Here is a 7,848-nt window from a genome sequence, read left to right as displayed (position 1 = left end):
TGGTGAGTCTGACCACAGTTCATCTGTCAATTCACATGTGCTTGATACTTACCTTGAATATTAAGAGTATAAGATAGTTATTGTAAATTTTTGTTCTGTCTGAATCCATATGTGTTTGTAAAGTGAGAGCAGGGTTGGAGGAATAGTGTATATTTGAATCATTTTCTTGTGTTCGAATTGCGTCTTTTCAACCCTTTTGTCTGCTGCAATAGAGTTCATTTTTCGTGGTTAATGCATGTTTTATTCTTTGCGTTAAAGTTTCATATACAGACTCTTGTGAATTTGTTCAGTGACATTTCTCCATGGTTTCAATAATATGTTATGATCCATCAAGCCAGGTTTCACTCTGGCATCTGCCTTTGGCAGTATTAACATTTACTGGGATTGTAACAAGAGGGAAGGCAGGAAACATCTGAGGGGTTGGGCTAGAAATTTGGGTGGCAGAGCTTTCGAGAGGGGAGAAATGAGAGGAGACAAAGTGACAGAAGCGAGGGGATCCAGGAGGGATAATGAGAAGGGGAAGAAATGGAACAGAATAAAAAGTGGAAACACATATGATGGATTTAGGTCTGGAGCGACAGCCAAACTGAGCAGGTGAGCATCATGAATGTGTGACACAGTGAGCTGCAACTGACGTGAGCAGCAACCTAAGCAATATGTCCCCAATTAACCATAGCTGCGGTTGAAGAAAAGGTAAATCCATAAATTTGGCAGGGAAACGAAAGGAAGAGTGGGAGGTACTTTATGTGCTGTGAAAACCTGAGCAAAGGCCAAATTAGCTGCAAACTATGATGGATAACAAAGGAGCAGAGAAAAATGTTCAACCAATATTGTTTAATTTGTTCTGGAACAGTCTGCTGAGGAAACCTATTAATAAGGAATTGCAGGGACCCATTGAAATGGTTTCTATTGTAGCCCAATTTTCTTTAGCTTAAAAATTGTGTGACTTTTTTCTTTGCTATGAGAGAAAGTCTAGGGTATCAATCAAATGTCTGAACAAACATACATGGATTGTGTGGAGGGGAGAAGCTTTTTGACAGATATTTTGAAAGATACTGTTTGAGTGCATCAATTCCTGACATCTGACTTGGTCATCAAAATATCTATCAATATGTATTACTTTAACTCTAAATTAAATTATAAATTGTTACTGCTTAAATATTTTATTATATTCCAATGAACATTTCATAATTCATGAGGAAAGTTTTATTCTAAAGCTTGCACCTTTTCTTGTAACTGTGATTTTCAACTATGTGGGAGACACTTGCAAATCTTGTCATATGCCTAGAGACCCCCTGGATTAATGTCACAGGTCTGCGGACAGTAGAGAGTGTGAAGGACAATTCTTTTAAATACATCCAGCAGTAATATGTGAAACATTCATTCTGTACCATTATCTATTGTCTTATCTATCTATATAAATACTTGTGTAGCACTATATTAGAAAAATACAGGTACATGTGGAAAAAGGATGAAGTCTTGTGACAAATGTTTTGTTCTGAGCTCCCTGAAGATGAACTGCACAGTTTTGTGGAGCTGACAGCCAAGTGAAATACGGCATTAATTCACATTTAATGATCTGCTTATTAGGTTTGTACCAGACATTGTCTTGGGCAAACTTGAGTCAATTTGATTTTCAATGACTCCAGAAAGTAAAGAATTGGTTCCAAATTTAAAAAAACGTCATCCTTAGATCCAACTTTTTTTCCAGCCTCTTAATGCTTTAATTTATGTTAATGGAACACATCTAATTATCTTTGTGGTCTAATGCCTGTGGATCCCAGACATTTGTTTCCATGGGGATATAGAGGGGCCTCTCAGATTTGCTAGGCAAGTGTTTGCATGGCAGGTTCCAAGGAAGCTCTTCCTGCTATTCTGGGGAAGTGTCTTTCCCCTAGCCTGGGGTTTCAGACCACCTGAATTTAAAATGGATCAAATCCAAATTGCTCCTAATTCTCCAGCGCGTTATTTACATTCACCTCTGTCTCAGAACAGAACAGCAGGAACGCTGGAACGTGAGTCAATGTTGTCCCCAGCCTAATTTAAACCTGTTTCTTTTTGAAACAAACTTCTTGAGGTAGGAGATTTAGCCTGAACAAAGAACAAGGTAACTAATTCAAATCAGCTGTGGTATCAACTCAGCTTCCATCTTTAGTCCCATTTGTGCTACTCGTGCTGAGCCCTTGAGCTGTGAATTATAGCCAGCACTTTATTAAAATCATGTGCCGCTGCTGGAATTAATAAATCACAAGCAGATAACCCCTTAATATCATTACACCATCGTAATTGAACTGAAATATCAAACTAATTTATTGTCTAGGGCATGTTTATAAATCTATACAGGCGCACCCTGTTTTAAGTAGGCTCCAATAGTGCAGTTTTGTTCTTATATAGTTCACATATACTGTTGATTGATTCATTGTGCATACTGTTTACTCGATTATAAAGTAGTGTAAGAGTCATTCTTGCTTATTCCCTGTTTAATCCCTTATTTCCTCTTTTATGTTTGCTGTTACATTTTTGATCCATGGATGTTTGCTGGACCTGTGCCTTTAAGGCAAAGCAGCCTGTACCTTTAATGAAAACAGAAGTATCCCACAGGCTGTGCTGTTTTAGACTGGCTGACAGCCTTGATGATCCGGTTTGATTGATTTGGTTGGTGGCTAAAGAATTGGCACAAAGGGCTGTGCTTTACCTGGTAACGGGTGGCGATTAGATCTTATCCCATTGAAATGGTCCAGAGACTTAAGGAGCTTTCAGTTTTGTTTTGGCAACAGGGAGGTGAGAGTTCCAGCTAAATCCTCTCCATAAGGCCACCGTGAGGGCTGACTCTCTCTCCAGCAAGACTGGGTGACATTCTCTTAGGACTGCAAAGGTTTGAAGTCAAACCATGAGCTAAAAGTAAGGTTTGATGTGAAATAAAGTGTCCATAGAGCAAAATATAGGCCTGGATCTGAACCTTGAGCTGAAGGTCCAGTTTAAATGTCTCTCCAGAAAGCCTGCCGCCTGTAAATGTTGTACTGAATGAATAACCCAGCAAGGAAGACCAATACCAGCTGTAAACCAGACACTTGAATCAACAAGGAAAGCGTGCTAAGGAACCACCATTTGATGCAAAAACTCTTATCTTTTGACCTTCATCCTTATTATCTTAACCCCTCCCCCCCCCACTCTGTGTTTATCTGTTTTATGTGTGTGGGGTGAGGGTTAAAGAGGATAGTAGATTAGCTTGTCGTTATCCAGTTGTGTTTACTGCATATTTCATCATTATTCTTGTTATAAATAAACAGTAATTGAGTTTGCATTTACAAACCTGGTGACTGTAATTATTGGGCAGCCAAGAGCCAAAGACTGTGAGAATTTTTATAAGAATTATTGATTAATTCACTTGTGTTGTGACTCCACAGACTGCTCAAGAAGATGCGCAACTATAAGGATTCGAATGAGTCTTCCATCTCCCAGTAACTCCTTCCCAACTCAGTTATGGTGAGTGTTAATTGTTTTTTTGTTGTGTTATGTTTATTTTTGGCTTATATATGAGGCATTTTTTATGTTTATATTACATCCTGAGGCTGAATAACTTGATTTGGAAAAACGTCTCCTGGTATTACATACATCCAAAGGGGGAATCCTGCTACAGTGTAAGTAGTTTTGATTTAAGTCATTGTTCATAGAATCACTACATTGCAGAAGGAGGCCATTCGGCCGTGCGTCTGTCCCGAACTGCCAAAAGTGCACATACTGAGGTCCACTCTCCATAAACTGTACAGCTTTGGACACTAAGGGGCAATTTAGCATGGCCAATCCACCTAACTGCACATGTTTGGACCATGGGAGGAAACCAGAGCACACAGAGGAATCCCACACAGACACAGGGAGAAAGTGCAAGCTTGACACCATGACGGGAATGTATCTGTACTTGAAATGGGGTATTCCTCTCTAGTCATAGATCTATACATAAATACACAATATATATGTATTCACAAAAATATCTCCTTTGAATTCAGTCCGTGTACAAAGAACAAAGAACAAAGAAAAATACAGCACAGGAACAGGCCCTTCGGCCCTCCAAGCCTGTGCCGACCATGCTACCCGACTAAACTACAATCTTCTACACTTCCTGGGTCCGTATCCCTCTATTCCCATCCTATTCATGTATTTGTCAAGATGCCCCTCAAATGCCACTATCGTCCCTGCTTCCACCACCTCCTCTGGCAGCGAGTTCCAGGCACCCACTACCCTCTGTGTAAAAAACTTGCCTCGTACATCTACTCTAAACCTTGCACCTCGCACCTTAAACCTAGTAATTGACCCCTCTGCCCTGGGGAAAAGCCTCTGACTATCCACTCTGTCTATGCCTCTCATAATTTTGTAGACCTCTATCAGGTCGCCCCTCAACCTCCGTGGTTCCAGTGAGAGCAAACCGAGTTTATTCAACCGCTCCTCATAGCTAATGCCCTCCATACCAGGCAACATTCTGGTAAATCTCTTCTGCACCCTCTCTAAAGCCTCCACATCCTTCTGGTAGTGTGGCGCCCAGAATTGAACACTATACTCCAAGTGTGGCCTAACTAAGGTTCTATTTGGCTGCAACATGACTTGCCAATTCTTATACTCAATGCCCCGGCCAATGAAGGCAAGCATGCCGTATGCCTTCTTGACTACCTTCTCCACCTTTGTTGCCCCTTTCAGTGACCTGTGGAACTGTACACCTAGATCTCTCTGACTTTCAATACTCTTGAGGGTTCTACCATTCACTGTATATTCCCTACCTGCATTAGACCTTCCAAAATGCATTACCTCACATTTGTCCGGATTAAACTCCATCTGCCATCTCTCCACCCAAGTCTCCAAACAATCTAAACCTTGCTGTATCCTCTGACAGTCCTCATCGCTATCCGCAATTCCACCAACCTTTGTGTCGTCTGCAAACTTACTAATCAGACCATTTACATTTTCCTCCAAATCATTTATATATACTGCAAACAGCATAGGTCCCAGCACTGATCCCTGCGGAACACCACTAGTCACAGCCCTCCAATTAGAAAAGCATCCTTCCATTGCTACTCTCTGCCATCTATGACCTAGCCAGTTCTGTATCCACCTTGCCAGCTCACCCCTGATCCCATGTGACTTCACCTTTTGTACTAGTCTACAATGAGGGACCTTGTCAAAGGCCTTACTGAAGTCCATATGGACAACATCCACTGCCCTACCTGCATCAATCATCTTTGTGACCTCTTCGAAAAACTTTATCAAGTTAGTGAGACACGACCTCCCCTTCTACAAAACCATGCTGCCTCTCACTAATACGTCCATTTGCTTCCAAATGGGAGTAGATCCTGTCTCGAAGAATTCTGTCCAGTAATTTCCCGACCACTGAAGTAAGGCTCACCGGCCTGTAGTTCCCTGGATTATTCTTGTTACCCTTCTTAAACAGAGGAACAACATTGGCTATCCTCCAGTCCTCCAGGACATCACCTGAAGACAGTGAGGAGCTAAAGATTCCTGTCAAGGCCTCAGCAATTTCCTCTCTAGCCTCCTTCAGTATTCTGGGGTAGATCCCATCAGGCCCTGGGGACTTATCTACCTTATTATTTTTCTAGACGCCCAACATCTCGTCTTTTTGGATCTCAATGTGACCCAGGCTATCTACACACCCTTCTCCAGACTCAACATCCACCAATTCCTTCTCTTTGGTGAATACTGATGCAAAGTATTCATTTAGTACCTCGCCCATTTCCTCTGGCTCCACACATAGATTCCCTTGCCTATCCTTCAGTGGGCCAACCCTTTCCCTGGCTACCCTCTTGCTTTTTATGTACGTGTAAAAAGCCTTGGGATTTTCCTTAACCCTATTTGCCAATGGCTTTTCGTGACCCCTTCTAGCCCTCCTGACTCCTTGCTTAAGTTCCTTCCTACTTTCCTTATATTCCACACAGGCTTCGTCTGTTCCCAGCCTTTTACCCCTGACAAATGCCTCAAAGAACAACAAAGAACAAAGAACAAAGAAATGTACAGCACAGGAACAGGCCCTTCGGCCCTCCAAGCCCGTGCCGACCATACTGCCCGACTAAACTACAATCTTCTACACTTCCTGGGTCCGTATCCTTCTATTCCCATCCTATTCATATATTTGTCAAGATGCCCCTTAAATGTCCCTGTTGTCCCTGCTTCCACTACCTCCTCCGGTAGCGAGTTCCAGGCACCCACTACCCTCTGCGTAAAAAACTTGCCTCGTACATCTACTCTAAACCTTGCCCCTCTCACCTTAAACCTATGCCCCCTAGTAATTGACCCCTCTACCCTGGGGAAAAGCCTCTGACTATCCACTCTGTCTATGCCCCTCATAATTTTGTATACCTCTATCAGGTCGCCCCTCAACCTCCTTCGTTCCAGAGAGAACAAACCGAGTTTATTCAATCGCTCCTCATAGCTTATGCCCTCCATACCAGGCAACATTCTGGTAAATCTCTTCTGCACCCTCTCTAAAGCCTCCACATCCTTCTGGTAGTGTGGCGACCAGAATTGAACACTATACTCCAAGTGTGGCCTAACTAAGGTTCTATACAGCTGCAACATGACTTGCCAATTCTTATACTCAATGCCCCGGCCAATGAAGGCAAGCATGCCGTATGCCTTCTTGACTACCTTCTCCACCTGTGTTGCCCCTTTCAATGACCTGTGGACCTGTACTCCTAGATCTCTTTGACTTTCAATACTCTTGAGGGTTCTACCATTCACTGTATATTCCCTACCTGCATTAGCCCTTCCAAAATGCATTACCTCACATTTGTCCGGATTAAACTCCATCTGCCATCTCTCCGCCCAAGTCTCCAGACAATCTAAATCCTGCTGTATCCTCAGACAGTCCTCATCGCTATCCGCAATTCCACCAACCTTTGTGTCGTCTGCAAACTTACTAATCAGACCAGTTACATTTTCCTCCAAATCATTTATATATACTACAAAGAGCAAAGGTCCCAGCACTGATCCCTGTGGAACACCACTGGTCACAGCCCTCCAATTAGAAAAGCATCCCTCCATTGCTACCCTCTGCCTTCTATGGCCTAGCCAGTTCTGTATCCACCTTGCCAGTTCACCCCTGATCCCGTGTGACTTCACCTTTTGTACTAGTCTACCATGAGGGACCTTGTCAAAGGCCTTACTGAAGTCCATATAGACAACATCTACTGCCCTACCTGCATCAATCATCTTAGTGACCTCCTCGAAAAACTCTATCAAGTTAGTGAGACACGACCTCCCCTTCACAAAACCGTGCTGCCTCTCACTAATATGTCCATTTGCTTCCAAATGGGAGTAGATCCTGTCTCGAAGAATTCTCTCCAGTAATTTCCCTACCACTGAAGTAAGGCTCACCGGCCTGTAGTTCCCGGGATTATCCTTGCTACCCTTCTTAAACAGAGGAACAACATTGGCTATTCTCCAGTCCTCCGGGACATCCCCTGAAGACAGCGAGGATCCAAAGATTTCTGTCAAGGCCTCAGCAATTTCCTCTCCAGCCTCCTTCAGTATTCTGGGGTAGATCCCATCAGGCCCTGGGGACTTATCTACCTTAATATTTTTTAAGACACCCAACACCTCGTCTTTTTGGATCACAATGTGACCCAGGCTATCTACACCCCCTTCTCCAGACTCAACATCTACCAATTCCTTCTCTTTGGTGAATACTGATGCAAAGTATTCATTTAGTACCTCGCCCATTTCCTCTGGCTCCACACATACATTCCCTTGCCTATCCTTCAGTGGGCCAACCCTTTCCCTGGCTACCCTCTTGCTTTTTATGTACGTGTAAAAAGCCTTGGGATTTTCCTTAACCCTATTTGC

At 43.0% G+C, this 7,848-nt stretch overlaps 1 long non-coding RNA gene across 2 annotated transcripts in view; it reads left to right on the top strand.

The window, feature by feature from the left end:
• The first annotated feature begins 1,887 nt into the window (after window positions 1-1,887).
• LOC140411735 (uncharacterized) overlaps window positions 1,888-7,848 on the top strand; it is a 62,479-nt gene continuing 56,518 nt past the window's right edge. Inside the window, exons 1-2 of one of the 2 annotated variants that reach the window (XR_011940977.1) lie at window positions 1,888-2,015; window positions 3,408-3,486. This is a non-coding gene — a long non-coding RNA (uncharacterized lncRNA). Of the gene's footprint in view, window positions 2,016-2,817; window positions 2,902-3,407; window positions 3,487-7,848 lie in introns of those variants that run through there. The other variant, XR_011940976.1, reaches the window with a different exon arrangement.

This window comes from Scyliorhinus torazame, chromosome 4 (assembly GCF_047496885.1).
Source record: "Scyliorhinus torazame isolate Kashiwa2021f chromosome 4, sScyTor2.1, whole genome shotgun sequence".
Taxonomy (NCBI): domain Eukaryota; kingdom Metazoa; phylum Chordata; class Chondrichthyes; order Carcharhiniformes; family Scyliorhinidae; genus Scyliorhinus; species Scyliorhinus torazame.
Note: the sequence above shows the minus strand (reverse complement) of the source record. Positions and strands in the feature narration are given on the sequence as shown.